At 46.2% G+C, this 20647-nt stretch overlaps 1 pseudogene; it reads right to left on the reverse strand.

Moving 5' to 3' along the window:
• Positions 1 to 226: 226 nt before the first annotated feature.
• LOC123038231 (WAT1-related protein At5g64700-like) overlaps positions 227 to 20647 on the reverse strand; it is a 62434-nt pseudogene continuing 42013 nt past the window's right edge.

Here is a 20647-nt window from a genome sequence, read left to right on the forward strand (position 1 = left end):
AACTTGATTGGGGAGGAAGGATGGGATTGCCGGTCAGGCTGATGTTCTTTTGGATTCGGGCATGGGAAAACTAAGCATAATTGCCTCTTTTTGGTTGTGATCGGCCATGTGATTCGGTGATGGTATGATCTGTCGCGCTGTGTGGATTGGACTATATTTGAATTTCGAATTTCCCTTTACCAGAGGGCATATACATGATAGTATTGGATGGCCACCTCCCGTATCCTTAAATGTCGGGGAGAATTTGCGGGTCGGCGTTGGAGATGCCCTTAGACACTCGTTTTACAAGCAAAACAAATGAACTTGAAAGTTTTGACTTCTGATCCCTTATTGGGTTGGTCTTTCCATATAAGGTAAGAAATGAAGAAAATACAATAACAAACGCAGCTTGCTGCAACAACATGAAAAACAAAAATGCATCACCGAGAGATACAAATTTTTACCAATAATTACCAATAATGTCATTGTATGACAACATACAAAGTATTATCTTAACAAAACACTAACACCTTGCGCGTCGGTGGGTCCTACTAATACATTGAGCGAACGTTTCATGATGTAGACACATAAGACCAAAATCACCAATTTGTGTGCATGTATTGTGATGTTGAAGATATTGTCCTATATGGTATCACAATTGTACAATCCAATAAGAAAGATACCCTATAAACTAGTGGTTTACTTCACTCGAAAATACTAATGCACCATCACACATCTTAGGATTGGTCAAATCATTTTTTACTACCTCACGTGCTAACCATAAGTGGTATCAACTTCTAATATAAAGCTCACTCGAGACTAGCATCCCAAAAAATCAAGGAACAAATTTTGGAACCTCAAACTTTGAGTCATGGGTAGATTGCGCCTGAAGCTTTTCATTGCTTGGCCCTGATGTCATCTTTGCACGGAGTTCTCTGGCCTTTCCATAGAGGTACATATACAAACCACTGAAAACCAATGCACTGCCTAACAAGCTGCCATGTAATAGCAAAATGTATTACTTATGGAACAAAAGAGTATGCAAGTGTAAATGTTAAAACAATAAATGGTCAAGCTATTGTATTCGATGTATTTCTATTGAAAATGTTAAACTAAGGGCCAATTCGTTTGGGTGGCTTAAAAATAAGTTGCCTCTTCCCAGCTTAAAAAAACAGTCGCCTCCAAAATTTGTTGAGACATATAATTAGTTTAGAAGCCCCAATAAATAAGAGAGATGGCTTATGGGCATATTTGGGAAGCAGGTGGCTTATTTTTTAAGCTGCCAAAAGAACTGATCCCAAATCACAACATTTGTTAAGGTAAATTTTTTACTCTCTTTATTTCAAACCACTAGATGGCTATAGGGTTGCTACTGAGGGAGTCCTGGACTAAGGGGTCATCGGTCTTCCGGCCTATTATCCACGGGCCGGACTGATGGGCTGTGAAGACATAAAGACCGAAGATTGTACCCGTGTCCACATTGGACTCTCCTTGGCGTGGAAGGCAAGCTTGGCGACCAACGATGAAGATTCCTTTTTATGTAATCGACTCTATGTAACCCTAGATCCCTCTGGTGTCTATATAAACTAGAGGGCGTAGTCCGAATAGGACACATTCATTACCATAGTCATACAGGCTAGACTTCTAGGGTTTAGCCATTACGATCTCGTGGTAGATCAACTCTTGTAATATTATATTCATCAAGATTAATCAAGCAGGAAGTAGGGTATTACCTCCATAGAGAGGGCCCGAACCTGGGTAAACATTGTGTCCCTTGTCTCGTGTTACCATCAATCCTAGACGCACATTTGGGACCCCCTACCCAAGATCCGCCGGTTTTGACACCGACATTGGTGCTTTCATTGAGAGTTCCACTATGCCGTCGACGAAAGGTTCGATGGCCCCTTCAATCGTCTATAGTGACGCTGTCCAAGGAGAAACCTTCCTCATAGGACAGATTTTCGTATTCGGCGGCTTCGTACTGCGGGCTAACTCGCTTGGCCATCTGGAGCATATTGATAGATACACCCCTGGCCATCAGGTCAGGTTTGGAAGCTTGAACTACATCGCGGATACCCGTGGAGACTTGATCTTCAATGGATTTGACACCGCGGCGATCGCTCCCCCTCGCCCCGATGAACATGACTTAAATTTGTCATCGGGTCACATCCAGGAGATGGTTCCTATTGCTGGAACGACCTTAGAGCCAGAACAAACTGTGCCATCCGAGGCCATAGAGTCTGCAGCGTTGGAGCCACACACAGACTTGACACCCTGCAATATTTGCATCTACGGAACTCCGGACTCGTCTCCGGCTATAAGTTCCAGACCATGTACGCCTCCGGACACCGAGCTGGATTGGTTATCGATTTTCCAATTCAGCGCCGCAGACATCTTCCAGCACTCACCTTTGGGTGATTTGCTAAACTCTTTTAAAAAAATTCCTTGGAGAAGGGCTCATAGCCGAACTATGTTCGTTCGATCTAGAGGCTGATGATGGGGAATTTTGCTTCCCACCCGCCACCCATTTCATAGCCACTGTCGAGGACTTAACCGACACGCCTGATAATGGCTCCGAAGACATTGACGGTATAGACGACGATGCCGACAAGGAGCAAGGCCAAGACCCGCTAGTCACCAGACGCGGGACAGCCACCCCTTCGTACGATGTGTACATGGTTGATACACTTAAAAAGGCTCGCGACGATGACAAAGGAGATCCAATCGAGAATAAACCTCCTGAGCTATAGTCTAAGTACCGGCGCCCTAAACGCCGCCCCATGTCACATCGCAGCAATGATGGCACTGGAGAAAATAATACCCCGGATGATGCCGAAAACAATGAAGACCCTGTTGGAGCAAGATCTGAACAGGAGGAACAGGAAAATGGGCAAGCCAGCCCCGATGAACAGGCCCTGCCCAGCGACAATTTGGAGGATGAAAACTACCTTCCGCTCTCCGAAGATGAGGTATGCCTCGGCGACGAAGACTTCACCGTACCCGAAGAGCCCCTCGAGCAGGAGTGCTTCAAGCGCAGGCTAATAGCTACTGCAAGGAGCCTGAAAAAGAAGCAGCAGCAGCTTCAAGCTGACCAAGACTTACTCAACGATAGATGGACCGAAGTCCTGGTCACCGAAGAATACAGCCTTAGTGGCTTAGCCAAAATCTACCCGAAGCATAGATTGCTACATCAGTTCGACGATGAGGCATTGGAGCCCGTACCACCATCACACAATGCGGCAGGTCGCTGACAACTCTGTCCAGATAAAGAGGCAACTCAAGCCGAACACCAGACCGCCCACCTCGCCGCAAGGCAGGAATAACGCAGCTCATGATTTTCCAGATGACCTGCAACGGGACTTGGACAATAGAGCAAGACACACAAGACCGATCTACGGATCACAAAGGCATGCCTCGATACGCGACGATGGCTACCTATTCGGACGTGGCAATCCTAGCCACGCCCGATCCGAAAACAGCAAATGGACTCCTTCGGAGTTACGATGCAGTGTGGCCCAACATAGAGGCGCCGCACACCCGCTTTGCTTCACCGACGAAGTAATGGATCATGAATTCCCTGAAGGATTCAAACCCATCAATATCGAATCATACGACGAAACAACCGATCCCGCGGTATGGATTGAAGATTTTATCCTCCACATCCATATGGCCCATGGGGATGACCTCCACACCATTAAATACCTCCCACTAAAGCTAAAAGGGTCAGCTTGGCACTGGTTAAACAGCTTTCTTGAAAATTCCATAGGCAGCTGGGAGGACTTGGAAGAGGCCTTCCTCGATAACTTCCGAGGAACATATGTCCGGCCACCGGATGCTGATGACCTAAGTCACATTGTCCAGCAGCCTGGAGAGTCAGCCAGGAAGCTCTGGACTCGGTTCTTAGTCAAAAAGAACTAAATCGTCGACTGTCCGGACGCGGAAGCCCTTGCGGCTTTCCGACACAGTGTCCGGGACAAATGGCTTGCACGCCACGTCGGCCAAGAAGGACCTAAATCCATGACAGCCTTCACTGCTCTGATGACCCGCTTTTGCGCGGGAGAAGACAGCTGGCTCGCTCATAGAAGCAACAGCGCCAGTGACCCGGGCACTTCCGAAATCCGAGACGGCAACGGCAAGCCATCACGAAGCAAATACAACAGTCGCAATGATAATGAAAGATCATGCAACACAACGGTCAACGCCGGATTCAGCAATACCAAGCCCGGCCAATGGAAGAAGCCATTCAAGGCGAAGCGGGACGAACCATCCAACCTAGACAGGATATTGGACCGACCCTGCCAGATTCACGGCCACCCCAATAAACCAGCTAATCATACAAATAGAAACTGCTGGGTCTTTAAACAGGCCGGCAAGCTCAATGCCGACAACAAGGGGAGGAGGTCGCCAGGCGACAGGGATGACGGAGAGGTTCACCAACGAAATACCGGGGGTCAGAAGCAATTTCCACCCGAGGATCAACTACTCCCGGAGCGAAAATAGCAGTCTGACTTCCGCCACCCACCTCGTACACCTGCAAAATCTGTGCCGCGCATACATCACTACGCACTCAAAACACCATGGGCATTGGCGAAAGCACACTACGGACACGCTTGCAAGCATCCCCGTAAGATTTTTTATCCATTTTCTTTTTATTTCTTCCTTCACTATCTCTTAGAAAAAGGTGACGAACAGGACAAACATCTAAAACTGGCTCTATCGGAGTTCGGATCCGTACACTCACCTAAGGGGCTATTTCCGTCAAGGATTCCCCCCGCCGAGGACTGGCAGCGCAGACGTGCGACAGGAGGTCAAAAATAACTTTTTGTAGACCACACTCCATATTTCGAGCCTGTACTATGCCTGTTCCTCCGCCTCCGACCCCAAGCATGTAAAATAGCCGGGAGGATGGCTTTATATATATATATAATAAATAATCATTGGCATATCGCTTAGCTCTGAGTATCTGAATTAATCATCCATGGTTGATTCACAGACATACCTTGGCATAACCTGCCAGGGGCTCGGTATGGGAATAAATGAGTTGCCAGCAGAAGCCCGAACATCTCTACAGCGTACTTCAGCGTCGCAAGTTTGGCCTTATATGCATCAGCTCCGAATCATTGTCTTGGGTCAATAGTTGGGTTGCTCGGCTCCTGTGCTTGCTACCCTACGTTCTGCTCTATCGGCTAGGGTAGTAAAGGGAGAACTACTGCAATTGTGCTTCCGGTTCATCTGGTTAAGTACCTCAGTAGAGAAAGCCGAAAACTGACTGCCGTGATGCGGCGAGAGCTGGTCAACCACTTGACGACTTATTGGAATCTTTAGCGATTCTCCATGTCACACGAGGAATCTTTTTCAGATCAAATATGTGAGGCACCATATGCCGCATACATACCAGGGGCTATGTCGTAGTCCCACCATAAAACTCCTATGGCTAAGTGAAAGTGTCAACGCCCTATAGTCCGATTGCCTGATTCGCCGCATTATCACCTCCTTCATGGACCTCCGAACACCCCCGTACTTCCTACGAGGGGGGGTGAAGCCGACGACGGGAAAACTTTCAGTTATATTAAAACAGCCGCACATGAGGAATTCAAGCTTTCGAGCAAAACATAAATTAACTATAAAAATTGTCTTTTACAATTATCATACACCTCACTCGAACATTATGTCTTTCGAGCATTGACCCTTTATTAAGCGAGCGGCCTCTAGGACGTCTTCAAAATAATGCTCCAGTTCAGGACGGTCCTTGCCCTTGGGTGGACTCTTAGCCACGACATCGATGGCCTTCATCTTTCCCCAGAATGTCTTGACTCGGGCGAAGGCCATCCGTGCACCTTCAATGCATGCCGATCGCTTCACATCACCGATTCGCGGCACCGCGTCAACAAGTCTTTGTACCAGACCGAAGTAGCTATCTGGAATAGGCTCAGCTAGCCACAACCGGATTATGACATCCTTCATGGCAACGCCGGAGATCCTATGAAGTTCGGCCCATTGGGACATCTGCTCATTGAGCAACAGAGGGCGCTTTGATGCGCCAAACTGCGACCAAAAAAGCTTCTCCGTTGCATACCCATCTTGCGCTTGGTAATACTGCGCCGCATCGGAAGAACTCTTCGGCAAGTTCAAGAACTCGTCCAGAGAACTCCACACTTGGTTAAGCTGAGCATAGTTCGGGTCACCGAACTTAGTTTGCAGTAGAAAGGGCTTTCCAGCCGCAATCTCCCTAGCCTGTCGAACCTCCTCACGGGCTGCTCTGGATTCCGACCGCGCTTCTCTCGCCTCTTGTAAAGCCTTGTCGAGTTCAGCCATTAAGGCTTTATTCTCCTTCTCCAGAAGTTCATAGCGGCCAGTGGCATTTTCCAGTTCGAGCAGCATCGTGGATATCTTCTCCTTGTCCGGGTGCCGTACAGCTTGTTCGGCTTTTAGCTCAGCCGGTGCCTTTTCGGCAGGAGCATTGCAACACCGGGCCTGTTCCTTGGCCCGGGCCAGCTCCGCTCGAAGAACTTCAACGACGACATCACCATCTGCAGCCATGCATATTCCAGCGTCTAAATCTCAGCATCATGCTTATACCACAAAAAAGTATGGGGATTGCCCCGAATACATACCTTGTGACTCGTCAAGACGCATACTGATTAATGCAAGATCATCCCCTGCCACATCAATCTTCCGTTGCAGCTCGGCAATTTCCATAGTCTAGGAAGTGGCCAAGGGGGAACCAACATGTGTTCAAGTTCATCAGGTTAGTCCTCAAATGATCCTTTTCGATCCTTCGTTTGCTTCCTAGTGGAAGACAACCCGAGTCTCAGGGGCTACTACCTATACACAGGCGCATCTTCGCAAATGAAACATAGCTGAAAACATTATGTCACAAACCTCGAAGCCCTTCAGTAGGCTCATGAAGGCTTCATTTAATCCGCTTTTCGTGGACAAAATCTTCTCAATCACTGTACCCATCAAGGTACGATGTTCCCTCGAGACGGATGCTTTTTGCAACATTTCCCGCAATATATCTGGAGTCTCCAGGTCTCCGGAAGCCGCTCTAGGAGCACAACCATCCTTTGGAGGAATCTGTTCACCCGTCTCCAGAATCACTGTTGGCCGCGAGCCAGACAGTCCGGGGCCTTTGTTATCATTAGCCCCAGAATCCCGGATGGTCGGAGATCCACCCTCGGGTACTGCCTCTTTTGTCCCTTGCGTAACTTGTTGATTAAGAGGGACCCTCCACAATGACACTTCAGAGTCATCCGCCTTATTGGGAGAAGAGGTTGGAGGAGGTGTTTCTCTCTCCATCATCTCTGGGAGGAGACTTCCCGAAGAAGAGGATCGCCCAGAAAAACTCTGTGCCGACCTGTAAAAATGCATGAACGCGTTACGCATATCTTCGATAACAGCAACGGAGTGGGACGCTATCAAAGTACTCCAGATTCACTTACGGTTTGGCCGAGGGCTTGTCCCCTTGTTGGAGCTATTCAACGGCGTCACTTTCCAAACCCAAGCCGCTCGACGGTGGCATCTTGCCCTTCTTGGAAGACCGCCCCTCCCAATCTTCGGAGGCGGCCCTTTTCCTCCTGCTTGGAGAAGGGATACTGGATCCTCTCCTGCCTCTGTCCCCAGGCGAGGAAAGGTCAATTTCTCCGGATTCATTGTCCGACTTACCTCCGGAACCAAGGTCATCTTGGGCCTTCTCACTCTCCTCTTTAACCTCCCTTACCGGCGCCTGGTATGGTGCCGAGGCCAGCATCCTTGTTAGCACATGAGTAGCTGAGTCTTCGGGAAGGGGAGCTGGACACCTAATCCATTCCACCTTCTTTATCCAGCCCTGAAAAAGGATGTTTCTATCAGTACCTTGCCACTGGGTATCTGATTATGAGGTATTCAGCAAACAGGTACTTACCGGGGTATCCGGATGGTTATAGTCTAGGTCGACATCTTTGGTGGTGTCCGGCCATTACCTTCGTTTCCCGAAGAATAATCTCCACATTCCTTTGTGCATAGTGCCGAAGAAGTGCTGAAGAGTCTGCGACCCTTCTGAATTGAACTCCCATAGGCGGAGAGGCCGTCGCTGGCATGGCAGGGTCCGGCGAACTAGCATTACTTGAACGACATTGACGATATTGATGTCCCTCTCAATGAAGCTGCGGATGCGACTTTGCAGAGTTCGCACCTCGTTTGTTGATCCCCAGTCCAACCCCTTATTAATCCACGACGCAAGCTGAATTGGGGGGCTGGATCGAAATGCAGGCGCAGCTGCCCACTTGGAGCCACGGGGTTCCGTAATATAGAACCACCCCCGCTGCCTTAAATCAGAAGTTTTGGCGAAGGATCCTTTCAGGCAAACAGTTCTAGTAAGCTTGCTCACTGTAGCACCACCGCACTCAGATTGCTCCCCCTCTATCACTTGCGGCTTCACATCGAAGGTCTTGAGCCACAAGCCGAAGTGCGGAGGAGTGCGTAGGATGGCTTCACACGTGACGATAAACGCCGAGATAAGAAGAATAGAGTCCGGGCCAGATCGTGGAAATCTAGCCCGTAATAGAACATAAGCCCTCGGACGAAGGGGGTAACTGCAAACCGTAACCCGCGGAGGAAGTGGGACACGAAAATGACCCTCTCGCCGGATCTGGGGTGGGAATAACCTGCCCCTCGGCAGGAAGCCGATGATGTATTTCCGCGGTCAGATACCTCACCGCCCGAAGCTTTGTAATATCTCCCTCCATGACAGAAGAAGCTACCCATCGGCTGGATCCGGACATGATTGGGGCTTGTGGCAACCGAAACCGGGGTGTTGGAACTCGGGATAGCAGGGGTTGAGGAAGAAGCAAGCATGAAAGAAAAAGACGGGTTTGTACCCCTATATAAAGGCTGCGAATATCAAACGTCTCCTCCCAGGCCTCAAAAACTTGCATGTTTCCTAGGAGTTATACCCAAGCGACGGTTGGGTTACCCATGTCCGGGTTGACAGGAATCCCTTAAAAAAGTGGAGACATGATCTCCGCTTGGATAAGGCATGCCAATAAAGCCACGTGTTGAGACGTGGGACGGCGGGCCAGCTAAAACGGTTCGAAAATGGTGGCCGAGCAGGCGTAATGTCATATTACCCAAAAGTTGTCAGCGGAGTGAGCTCGTGTAAAACTACATTTTCTCTGCGGTTGTGTATGGAATATGTGACATGTCCGAATACTATCATTACGTCTGAAGAGTATCCTGGAGTTCGGAAAGAAGGGAGCCCGCCTTGCAATGCCGAAGACAATCTGCATGCCGGACTCCTCGTCATTGAAGCCAGGTTCAGGGGCTACTGAGGGAGTCCTAGACTAAGGGGTCCTCGGGCGTCCGGCCTGTTATCCGTGGGCCGGACTGATGGGCTGTAAAGACATGAAGGCCGAAGATTGTACCCGTGTCCGGATTGGACTCTCCTTGGCATGGAAGGCAAGCTTGGCAACCAACGATGAAGATTCCTTTTTATGTAACCAACTCTATGTAACAATAGAACCCTCCGGTGTCTATATAAACCAGAGGGCGTAATCCGGATAGGACACATTCATTACCATAGTCATACAGGCTAGACTTCTATGGTTTATCCATTACGATCTCGTGGTAGATCAACTCTTGTAATACTTATATTCATCAAGATCAATCAAGCAGGAAGTAGGGTATTACTGATACGTCTCCAACGTATCTATAATTTTTTATTGTTCCATGCTATATTATATCCTGTTTTGAACATTATAGGGCTTTATTATACACTTTTATATTATTTTCGAGACTAACCTATTAACCGGAGGCCCAACCCAGAATTGCTATTTTTTTGCCTATTTTAGGGTGTCGCAAGGAAAGAATATCAAACGGATTCCAAACGGAACGAAACCTTTGGGAACGTGATTTTCGGAACGAACATGATCCACGAGACTTGGACCCTACGTCAGGCAACCAACAGGGAAGCCACGAGGTAGGGGGCGCGCCTACCCCCCCCCCCAGGCGCGTCCTCCACCCTCGTGGGCCCCCAGTTGCTCCACCGACGTACTCCTTCCTCCTATATATACCTACGTACCCCCAAACTACCAGATACGGAGCCAAAACCCTAATTCCACTGCCGTAACTTTCTGTATCCATGAGATCCCATCTTGGGGCCTGTTCTGGAGCTCCGCCGGAGGGGGCATCGATCATGCAGGGCTTCTACATCAACACCATAGCCCCTCCGATGAAGCGTGAGTAGTTTACTTCAAACCTACGAGTCCATAGTTATTAGCTAGATGGGTTCTTCTCTCTTTTTGGATCTCAATACAATGTTCTCCGCCTCTCTCGTGGAGATCTATTCGATGTAATCTTGTTTTGCGGTGTGTTTGTTGAGACCGATGAATTGTGGGTTTATGGTAAAGTTTATCTATGAACAATATTTGAATCTTCTCTGAATTCTTTTATGTATGATGGGTTATCTTTGCAAGTCTCTTCGAATTATCAGTTTGGTTTGGCCTAATAGATTGATCTTACTTGCAATGGGAGAAGTGCTTAGCTTTGGGTTCAATCTTGCGGTGTCCTTTCCCAGTGACAGTAGGGGCAACAAGGCACGTATTCTATTGTTGCCATCGAGGATAACAAGATGGGGTTTATATCATATTGCATGAGTTTATCCCTCTACATCATGTCATCTTACTTAAAGCGTTACTCTGTTCTTATGAACTTAATACTCTAGATGCATGTTGGATAGCAGTCGATGTGTGGAGTAATAGTAGTAGATGCAGGCAGGAGTCGGTCTACTTGTCTCGGACGTGATGCCTATATACATGATCATACCTAGATATTCTCATAACTATTCTCAATTCTTTCAATTGCTCAACAGTAATTTGTTCACCAGCCGTAATACTTATGCTCTCGAGAGAAGCCACTAGTGAAACCTGTTGGGGAATGTAGTAATTTCAAGAAATTTCCTACGCACACACAAGATCATGGTGATGCATAGCAACGAGAGGGGAGAGTGTTTTCTACGTACCCTCGTAGACCGGCAACGGAAGTGTTGACACAATGTAGAGGAAGTAGTCGTACGTCTTCCCGATCCAAGTACCGAACGTACGGCACCTCCGAGTTCTGCACATGTTCAGCTCGATGACGATCCCCAGACTTCGATCCATCAAAGTGTCGGGGAAGAGTTCCGTCAGCACAACGGCGTGGTGACGATCTTGATGTTCTACCGTCGCAGGGCTTCGCCTAAGCACCGCTACAATATTATCGAGGAGTATGGTGGAAGGGGGCACCGCACACGGCTAAGAAAACGATCACGTGGATCAACTTGTGTGTCTAGAGGTGCCCCCTGCCCCCGTATATAAAGGAGCAAGGGGGGGGGGGTGCGGCCGGCCCTAGGAGGAGGCGCGCAGGAGGAGTCCTACTCCTACCGGGAGTAGGACTCCCCCCCTTTCCCTAGTTGGATTAGGACTTGGGGGGAAGGAAGAGAGGGGGGAAAGGAAAGGGGGGGGGGCGCCGCCCCCCTCCTTGTCCAATTCGGACTTGGGGGGGAGGGGCGCGCGGCAGCCCCTATGCCTCCTCTCCTCTTTCTCCACTTGGCCCATTAAGGCCCATTAGGTTACCGGGGGGTTCCGGTAACCTCCCGGTACTCCGGTAAAATGCCGTTTTCACTCGGAACACTTCCGATGTCTAAACATAGGCTTCCAATATATCAATCTTTATGTCTCGACCATTTTGAGACTCCTCCTCATGTCCGTGATCACATCCAGGACTCCTAACGAACTTCGGTACATCAAAATATATAAACTCATAATGAAACTGTCATCGTAACGTTAAGCGTGCGGACCCTACGGGTTCGAGAACAATGTAGACATGACCGACACATGTCTCCGGTCAATAACCAATAGCGGAACCTGGATGCTCATATTGGCTCCTACATATTCTACGAAGAACTTTATCGGTCAGACCGCATAACAACATACGTTGTTCCCTTTGTCATCGGTATGTTACTTGCCCGAGATTCGATCGTCGGTATCTCAATACCTAGTTCAATCTCATTACCGGCAAGTCTCTTTACTCGTTTCGTAATACATCATCTCGCAACTAACTCATTAGTTGCAATGCTTGCAAGGCTTATGTGATGTGCATTACCGAGAGGGCCAGAGATACCTTTCCGACAATCGGAGTGACAAATCCTAATCTCGAAATACGCCAACCCAACATGTACCTTTGGAGACACCTGTAGATCTCCTTTATAATCACCCAGTTACGTTGTGACATTTGGTAGCACACAAAGGGTTCCTCCGGCAAACGGGGGTTGCATAATCTCATAGTCATAGGAACATGTATAAGTCATGAAGAAAGCAATAGCAACATACTAAACGATCGGGTGCTAAGCTAATGGAATGGGTCATGTCAATCACATCATTCTCTAATGATGTGATCCCATTAATCAAATGACAACACATGTCTATGGTTAGGAAACATAACCATCTTTGATTAACGAGCTAGTCAAGTAGAGGCATACTAGTGACGTTTAGTTTGTCTATGTATTCACACAAGTATTATGTTTCTGGTTAATACAATTCTAGCATGAATAATAAACATTTATCATGATATAAGGAAATAAATAATAACTTTATTATTGCCTCTAGGGCATATTTCCTTTAGTCTCCCACTTGCACTAGAGTCAATAATCTAGATTACACAGTAATGATTCTAACACCCATGGAGCTTTGGTGCTGATCATGTTTTGCTCGTGGAAGAAGCTTAGTCAAGGGGTCTGCTACATTCAGATCCGTATGTATCTTGCAAATCTCTATGTCTCCCACCTGGACTAGATCCCGGATGGAATTGAAGCGTCTTTTGATGTGCTTGGTTCTCTTGGGAAATCCGGATTCCTTTGCCAAGGCAATTGCACCAGTATTGTCACAAAATATTCTCATTGGACCCGATGCACTAGGTACGACACCTAGATCGGATATGAACTCCTTCATCCAGACTTCTTCGTTTGCTGCTTCTAAAGCAGCTATGTATTCCGCTTCACATATAGATCCCGCCACAACGCTTTATTTAGAACTGCACCAACTGACAGGTCCACCGTTTAATGTAAACACGTATCCGGTTTGTGATTTAGAATCGTCCGGATCAGTGTCAAAGCTTGCATCAATGTAACCATTTATGATGAGCTCTTTGTCACCTCCATATACGAGAAACATATCCTTAGTTCTTTTCAGGTATTTCAGGATGTTCTTGACCGCTGTCCAGTGATCCACTCCTGGATAACTTTGGTATCCCCCTCCTAGACTTATAGCAAGACATACATCAGGTATGGTACACAGCATTGCATACATGATAGAGCCTATGGCTGAAGCATAGGGAACATCTTTCATTTTCTCTCTATCTTCTGCAGTGCTCGGGCATTGAGTCTTACTCAATTTCACACCTTGTAACACAGGCAAGAATCCTTTCTTTGCTTGATCCATTTTGAAATTCTTCAAAATTTTGTCAAGGTATGTGCTTTGTGAAAGTCCAGCTAAGTGTCTTGATCTATCTCTATAGATCTTAATGCCCAATATGTAAGAACCTTCACCGAGGTCTTTCATTGAAAAACTCTTATTCAAGTATCCCTTTATGCTATAGAAATTCTATATCATTTCCGATTAGTAATATGTCATGTACATATAATATCAGAAATGCTACAGAGCTCCCACTCACTTTTTTGTAAATACAGGCTTCTCCAAAAGTCTGTACAAAACCAAATGCTTTGATCACACTATCAAAGCGTTTATTCCAACTCCGAGAGGCTTGCACCAGTCCATAAATGGATCGCTGGAGCTTGCACACTTTGGTAGCTCCCTTTGGATCGACAAAACCTTCTGGCTGCATCATATACAGCTCTTCTTCCAGAAATCCATTCAGGAATGCAGTTTTGACATCCATCTACCAAATTTCATAATCATAAGATGCGGCAATTGCTAACATGATTCGGACAGACTTAAGCATCGCTATGGGTGAGAAGGTCTCATCGTAGTCAATCCCTTGAACTTGTCGAAAACCTTTTGCGACAAGTCGAGCTTTGTAAACAGTAACATTACCGTCAGCGTCAGTCTTCTTCTTGAAGATCCATTTATTCTCAATTGCTTGCCGATCTATGGGCAAGTCAACCAAAGTCCATACTTTGTTCTTATACATGGATCCCATCTCAGATTTCATGGCTTCAAGCCATTTTGCGGAATCTGGGCTCACCATCGCTTCTCCATAGCTCGTAGGTTCATCATGATCTAGTAGCATGACTTCCAGAACAGGATTACCGTACCACTCTGGTGAGGATCTTACTCTAGTTGATCTACGAGGTTCAGTAGTATCTTGTTCTGAAGTTTCATGATCATCATCATTAGCTTCCTCACTAATTGGTGTAGGTGTCACAGAAACCAGTTTCTGTGATGTACTACTTTCCAATAAGGGAGCAGGTACAGTTACCTCATCAAGTTCTACTTTCCTCCCACTCACTTCTTTCGAGAGAAACTCCTTCTCTAGAAAGTTTCCGAATTTAGCAACAAAAGTCTTGCCTTCGGATCTGTGATAGAAGGTGTATCCAATAGTTTCCTTTGGATATCCTATGAAGACACATTTCTCCGATTTGGGTTCGAGCTTATCAGGTTGAAGATTTTTCACATAAGCATCGCAGCCCCAAACATTCAGAAACGACAACTTTGTTTTCTTGCCAAACCACATTTCATAAGGCGTCGTCTCAACAGATTTTGATGGTGCCCTATTTAACGTGAATGCGGCTGTCTCTAAAGCATAACCCCAAAATGATAGCGGTAAATCAGTAAGAGACATCATAGATCGCACCATATCTAGTAAAGTACGATTACGATGTTCGGACACACCATTATGCTGTGGTGTTCCGGGTGGCGTGAGTTGCGAAACTATTCCGCATTGTTTCAAATGTACACCAAACTAGTAACTCAAATATTCCCCTCCATGATCGGATCGTAGGAATTTTATTTCCTTGTTACGACGATTTTCAACTTCACTCTGAAATTCTTTGAACTTTTCAAATGTTTCAGACTTATATTTCATTAAGTAGATATACCCATATCTGCTTAAGTCATCTGTGAAGGTGAGAAAATAACGATGTCCTCCACGAGCCTCAATATTCATCGGACCACATACATCTGTATGTATGATTTCCAACAAATCTGTTGCTCTCTCCATAGTACCGGAGAACGGTGTTTTAGTCATCTTGCCCATGAGGCACGGTTCGCAAGTACCAAGTGATTCATAATCAAGTGGTTCCAAAAGTCCATCAGTATGGAGTTTCTTCATGCGCTTTATACCAATATGACCTAAACGGCAGTGCCACAAATAAGTTGCACTATCATTATCAACTCTGCATCTTTTGGCTTCAACATTATGATATGTGTGTCACTACTATCGAGATTTAATAAGAATAGACCACTCTTCAAGGGTGCATGACCATAAAAGATATTACTCTTATAAATAGAACAACCATTATTCTCTGATTTAAATGAATAACCATCTCGCATCAAACAAGATCTAGATATAATGTTCATGCTTAACGCTGGCACCAAATAACAATTATTTAGGTCTAATACTAATCCCGAAGGTAGATGTAGAGGTAGCGTGCCGACCGCGATCACATCGACTTCGGAACCATTTCCCACGCGCATCGTCACCTCGTCCTTAGCCAATCTTCGCTTAATTCGTAGTCCTTGTTTCGAGTTGCAAATATTAGCAACATAATCAGTATCAAATACCCAGGTGCTACTGCGAGCATTAGTAAGGTACACATCAATAACATGTATATCACATATACCTTTGTTCACCTTGCCATCCTTCTTATCCGCCAAATACTTGGGGCAGTTCCGCTTCCAATGACTAGTCTGCTTGTAGTAGAAGCACTCAGTTTCAGGCTTAGGTCCAGATTTGGGTTTCTTCTCCTGAGTAGCAACTTTCTTGCTGTTCTTTTTGAAGTTCCCCTTCTTCTTCCCTTTGCCCTTTTTCTTGAAACTAGTGGTCCTGTTGACCATCAACACTTGATGCTCCTTTTTGATTTCTACCTCCGCAGCTTTCAGCATCGCGAAGAGCTCGGGAATTGTCTTATTCATCCCTTGCATATTATAGTTCATCACGAAGCTCTTGTAGCTAGCTGGAAGTGATTGGAGAATTCTGTCAACAATGCAATCATCTGGAAGATTAACTCCCAATTAAATCAAGTGATTATTATACCCGGACATTTTGAGTATATGCTCACTGACAGAACTGTTCTCCTCCATCTTGCAGCTATAGAACTTATTGGAGACTTCATATCTCTCAATCCGGGCATTTGCTTGAAATATTAACTTCAACTCCTGGAACATCTCATATGCTCCATGACGTTCAAAACGTCGTTGAAGTCCCGATTCTAAGCCGTAAAGCATGGCACACTGAACTATCGAGTAGTCATCAGCTTTGCTCTGGCAGACATTCATAACATCTGGTGTTGCTCCAGCAGCAGGCCTGGCACCCAGCGGTGCTTCCAGGACGTAATTCTTCTGTGCAGCAATGAGGATAATCCTCAAGTTACGGACCCAGTCCGTGTAATTGCTACCATCATCTTTCAACTTTGCTTTCTCAAGGAACGCATTAAAATTCAACGGAACAACAACACGGGCCATCTATCTACAATCAAACATAAACAAGCAACATACTATCAGGTACTAAGTTCATGATAAATTTAAGTTCAATTAATCATATTACTAAAGAACTCCCACTTAGATAGACATCCCTCTAATCCTCTAAGTGATCACGTGATCCAAATCAACTAAACCATGTCCGGTCATCACGTGAGATGGAGTAGTTTCATTGGTGAACATCACTATGTCGATCATATCTACTATATGATTCACGCTCGACCTTTCGGTCTCCGTGTTCCGAGGCCATATCTGTATATGCTTGGCTCGTCAAGTATAACCGAAGTATTCCGCGTGTGCAACTGTTTTGCACCCGTTATATTTGAACGTAGAGCCTATCACACCCGATCATCACGTGGTGTCTCAGCACGAAGAACTTTCGCAACGGTGCATACTCAGGGAGAACACTTCTTCATAATTAGTGAGAGATCATCTTAAAATGCTACCATCAAAAAAAGCAAGATAAGATGCTTAAAAGATAAACATCACATGCAGTCAATATAAGTGATATGATATGGCCATCATCATCTTGTACTTGTGATCTCCATCTCCGAAGTACCGTCATGATCACCATCGTCACCGGCGCGACACCTTGATCTCCATCATAGCATCGTTGTCGTCTCGCCAATCTTATGCTTCCACGACTATCGCTACCGCTTAGTGATAAAGTAAAGCATTACAACGCGATTGCATTGCATACAATAAAGCGACAACCATATGGCTCCTGCCAGTTGCCGATAACTCGGTTAAAAAACATGATCATCTCATACAATAAAATTTAGCATCATGTCTTGACCATATCACATCACAACATGCCCTGCAAAAACAAGTTAGACGTCCTCTACTTTGTTGTTGCAAGTTTTACGTGGCTTCTATGGGCTTAAGCAAGAAACAATCTTACCTACGCATCAAAACCATCATGATAGTTTGTCAAGTTGGTGCTGTTTTAACCTTCGCAAGGACCGGGCGTAGCCACACTTGGTTCAACTAAAGTTGGAGAAACTGACACCCGCCAGCTACCTGTGTGCAAAGCACGTCCGTAAACCAGTCCCGTGTAAGCATACGCATAATGTCGGTCCAGGCCGCTACATCCAAAAATACCGCCGAACCAAAGTATGACATGCTGGTAAGCAGTATGACTTATGTCACCCACAAATCACTTGTGTTCTACTCATGCATATAACATCAACACATAAAACCTGGCTCGGATGCCACTGTTGGGGAACGTAGTAATTTCAAAAAATTTCCTACGCACACGCAAGATCATGGTGATGCATAGCAACGAGAGGGGAGAGTGTTGTCTACGTACCCTCATTGACCGGCAACGGAAGTGTTGACACAACATAGAGGAAGTAGTCGTACGTATTCCTGATCCGACCGATCCAAGTACCGAACGTACCGCACCTCCAAGTTCAGCACACGTTCAGCTCGATGACGATCCCCGGACTCCGATCCAGGAAAGTGTCGGGGAAGAGTTCCGTCAGCACGACGGCGGGGTGACAATCTTGATGTTCTACCGGCGCAGGGCTTCGCCTAAGCACCGCTACAATATTATCGAGGAGTATGGTGGAAGGGGGCACCGCACACGGCTAAGAAAATGATCACGTGGATCAACTTGTGTGTCTAGAGGTGCCCCCTGGCCCCGTATATAAAGGAGCAAGGGGGGTGCGGCCGGCCCAAGGAGGAGGCGCGCAGGAGGAGTCCTACTCCTACCGGGAGTAGGACTCCCCCCCTTTCCCTAGTTGGATTAGGACTTGGGGGGAAGGAAGAGAGGGGGAAAAGGAAAGGGGGTGCGCCGCCCCCCTCCTTGTCCAATTCGGACTTGGGGGGAAGGGGCGCGCGGCAGACCCTAGGCCTCCTCTTCTCTTTCTCCACTAGGCCCATTAAGGCCCATTAGGTTACCGGGGGGTTCCGGTAACCTCCCGGTACTCCGGTAAAATGCCGTTTTCACTCGGAACACTTCCGATGTCCAAACATAGGCTTCCAATATATCAATCATTATGTCTCAACCATTTCGAGACTCCTCGTCATGTCCGTGATCACATCCGGGACTCCGAACGAACTTTGGTACATCAAAATATATAAACTCATAATGAAACTGTCATCGTAACGTTAAGCGTGCGGACCCTACGGGTTCGAGAATAATGTAGACATGACTGAGACATGTTTCTGGTCAATAACCAATAGCAGAACCTGGATGCTCATATTGGCTCCTACATATTCTACGAAGATCTTTATCGGTCAGACCGCATAACAACATACGTTGTTCCCTTTGTCATCGGTATGTTACTTGCCCGAGATTCGACCGTCGGTATCTCAATACCTAGTTCAGTCTCGTTACCGGCAAGTCTCTTTACTCGTTTCGTAATACATCATCTCGCAACTAACTCATTAGTTGCAATGCTTGCAAGGCTTATGTGATGTGCATTACCGAGAGGGCCCAGAGATACCTTTCTGACAATCGGAGTGACAAATCCTAATCTCGAAATACGCCAACTCAACATGTACCTTTGGAGACACCTGTAGAGCTCCTTTATAATCACCCAGTTACGTTGTGACGTTTGGTAGCACACAAAGTGTTCCTCCGGCAAACGGGGGTTGCATAATATCATAGTCATAGGAACATGTATAAGTCATGAAGAAAGCAATAGCAACATACTAAACGATCGGGTGCTAAGCTAATGGAATGGGTCATGTCAATCACATCATTCTCTAATGATGTGATCCCGTTAATCAAATGACAACACATGTCTATGGTTAGGAAACATAACCATCTTTGATTAACGAGCTAGTCAAGTAGAGGCATACTAGTGACGTTTAGATTGTCTATGTATTCACACAAGTATTATGTTTCTGGTTAATACAATTCTAGCAGGAATAATAAACATTTATAATGATATAATTAAGGAAATAAATAATAACTTTATTATTGCCTCTAGGGCATATTTCCTTCAAAACCTATGGCCCCCGGGTCTATTCTCCATTATATCAATCTTCCAATACTTAGTTATTTTTATTGCTTTCTATTATACTTTGCATCTTTATGATAAAATACCAAAAAAATTATCTTATCATATCTATCAGATCTCACTATCGTAAGTGACCGTGTAGGGATTGACAACCCCTTACCACGTTGGTTGCGAGGATTTATTTGTTTGTGTAGGTGCGAGGGACTCGTGCGTGGCCTGCTACTGGATTGATACCTTGGTTCTGAAAAACTAAGGGAAATACTTATGCTGCTTTACTGCATCACCATTTCCTCTTCAAGGGAAAAGCAATGCAGTGCTCAAGAGGTAGCAAGAAGGATTTCTGGCGCCGTTGCCGGGGAGTCTACACAAAAGTCAACATACCAAGTACCCATCACAAATCCTTATCTCCCGCATTACATTATTTGCCACTTGCCTCTCGTTTTCCTCTCCCCCACTTCACCTGGCTGTTTTATTCGCCCTCTCTCTCTCTATCCTCCCTCTCTTTCTCTATTTGCCTCTTTTTGCTCGTCTCTTGTTTGCTTGTGTGTTGGATTGTGATACGTCTCCAGCGTATCTATAATTTTTGATTGTTCCATGCTATTATATTATCAACCTTGGATGTTTTATATGCATTTATATGCTATTTTATATGATTTTTGGGACTAACCTATTAACCTAGAGCCCAGTGCCAGTTTCTGTTTTTCCCTTGTTTTAGAGTATCGCAGAAAAGGAAAATCAAATAGAGTCCAATTGACCTGAAACTTCACGGAACTTATTTTTGGAAGGAAAGCAACATGGGAGACTTGGAGTTCACGTAAGGGAAGCAACCCCCCTGGGCGCGGCCTCCACCCTCATGGGCCCCTCGTGGCTCCCCTGACGTACTTCTTCCGCCTATATATCTCCATATACCCTAAAACGATCGGGGAGCACAGTAGATCAGGAGTTCCGCCGCCAGAAGCCTCTGTAGCTAGTGAAAGCCAATCTAGACCCGTTCCAGCACCCTGCCGGAGGGGGCAATCCCTCTCCGGTGGC

The sequence above is a fragment of the Triticum aestivum genome, chromosome 2A, assembly GCF_018294505.1.
Source record: "Triticum aestivum cultivar Chinese Spring chromosome 2A, IWGSC CS RefSeq v2.1, whole genome shotgun sequence".
NCBI lineage: Eukaryota > Viridiplantae > Streptophyta > Magnoliopsida > Poales > Poaceae > Triticum > Triticum aestivum.